Here is a 2,466-nt window from a genome sequence, read left to right as displayed (position 1 = left end):
TGAGAGAACAAAATGCTAACAGGGTAACAACCACCCCAGAAAAATATAACTAAACAAATCAGAAGAGACCCGAAACCAGGGGAAAAGAAAGGGAAAGAAAGAAAAAAGAAAAAGAAAAAGATAAAAAAAAAACCAGAATATGATCAAATATGATCAGGCTGGTGCATAGATCAGTGCCACACACTAGATTTTGGGCGTATTTTGGTCTGTTAGAAGAAAGTGCCTCCCAAAATTTTAAAGAAAAAAAAACTTATATATGTACAAAAATAAGGGTAAATATGATGAAGGGATGGAATATGACTGTAAAGATGAAAATTATAAAAGATTTTATAAAAGGATAAGAAGTTGGTTGAAAAAAGAAAGAAGAGGAATTTAAAAAAAATGGAGGGAATGTGATTAGGCAGGAGAGTAGAACAAAGCCATACACTAGAGATTTAGGGTATATTTTGGTCTGTTAGAAGAAACTGTATCCCAAAATTTTAAAGAGAGAACAACATATATATATACCAAAAATAAGGTTAACTACTATGAAGGGATAGAATATGACTCTAAAAATGGAAAATAAAAAAGATTTTTAAAAAAGGGATTGATAAGTTGTTGGTTGAAAAAGGGAAAAAGAAAAATTCAAAAAAAAAAAGAAAAGAAAAAAAGAAAATTAAAAAAATTAACTTTGAAAGACTAAAGAATCAGGGGGAAAAAGCCATGAATTCCATGTGCAGTATTCCCCTAGTGCTGGCGTTCTGCCATTCTCATTGATCAGTAACTTGGCCTTGGCTGGCTGTTCTTGCTGATCTTCTAGGGGAGGGCCCTGTTGCTGGGGTTCCCAAATGTCTTTGCCAGAGGCGGGATTGGCCCACCCTTGCCCGGTCGGGCTAAGTAATCTACTTGGGTTTGTTCTCGGGAGCTTTTGTTCCCTGCAATCTTTCCGTACAGCTTTGGAGGACAAGAGTGAAAATGGCGGCTTCCCAATTTCCTCCCTGGAGGAGCCGAGAACTCAGGTCCCCACTCCTCAGTGCTCCCCCAGAGAAAAGCAGGCAGTCACTCCCGTCTCCCCGGTCTCCGGCCACACTCCATGCTCACCTGGCCTGTGACCAAGCATTTCTATCTCTGGCACATGACCCCGTGTGGAGTCTCCAAACCCAGCAGATCCCTGTGGTGCACTCCTGCGCCGCTCCTCCCGGGGGAGGAAGGGGAGTCTCCCCGGATCTGCCACTTGTTGGGTCCCTGCTGGAAGAGCAGTGGCCCGACTGTGCCACGGATCACGGTTTATGGCAACCCCGAGCTGAGAACCTGGGCCTCAGCTCCGTCTCTGCTGCCAGCTTCCCCACCCTGATACTTGGGAGCTCTGCCACACTCAGGCACCCCCAGTCTTTCTGTGACCCCGAGGGTCCTGAGACCACACTGTCCCGCGAGGTTTCCAACCCCCGCTTAGCCACTGGAGCGAGGTCCCTCAGTGGAGCAGACTTCTAAAAGTTCCGATTTTGTGCTCCTCGGCTCTATCACTTGCCGGTAGCGGCCTACGGAGGCCCCCTCCCCTGCCATCTATCCTCCCGAATATCACCTCGGATTCACTTCTCCACACGTCCTACCTTCCAGAAAGTGGTCGCTTTTCTGTTCAGAGAGTTGTTGCTATTCTTTTCTTCGATCTCCTGTTGAGTTCGTAGGTGTTCAGAATGGTTTGATCCCTATCCAGCTGAGTTCCTAAGACCAGACAAAATCCAGGTTTCCTACTCCTCTGCCATCTTGCTCTGCTCCCCACATCATTAGTTTTTGATGTAGTGTTCCATGATTCATTGTTTGCGTGTAACACCCAGTGCTCCATTCAATATGTGCCCTCTTTATTTTTTTTTCAGTTATTTATTTATTTATTTTTATTATTATGTTATATTAATCACCATACATTACATCATTAGTTTTTGATGTAGTGTTCCATGATTCATTGTTTGCATATAACACCCAGTGCTCCATGCAGAACATGCCCTCTTTGATACCCATCACCAGGCTAACCCATCCCCCCAACCCTTCCCCTCTGAAACCCTCAGTTTGTTTCTCAGAGTTCATAGTCTCTCATAGTTGTCTCCCCCTCCGAAGTTTTCTAATAATTGCATTGAAGTTATACAGCTTTGGGCTAGAATACTACAGAAATAATGTTTTGTCTTCAATGCATCTTACAAATGGGGTACAAGTTGTCAGTATGTCCTACTACTGGCAATGTTAAGCTTAAACATTTGGTTAAGTGGCATCTGCTGAGATTCTCCATTGTAGTTACTATTTTCCCCTTTTTAATTGGTAAATATCTTGGGAGAGATACTTTGAACCTATGTAAATATCCTGTTTCTCCTCAAACTTCCCAGTGATCCATCAGTGCATCTTGCATGCAACAATTATTACTGCAGTGATTGCCAAATGGTGAGTTTGTATTTCCCTCTTGCCTTCTGTATTTAAATAGATTTTATAATGTAAGGT

Source organism: Phoca vitulina, unplaced genomic scaffold, assembly GCF_004348235.1.
Source record: "Phoca vitulina isolate PV1807 unplaced genomic scaffold, GSC_HSeal_1.0 scaffold9, whole genome shotgun sequence".
NCBI lineage: Eukaryota > Metazoa > Chordata > Mammalia > Carnivora > Phocidae > Phoca > Phoca vitulina.
This window is presented reverse-complemented; position numbering follows the sequence as displayed.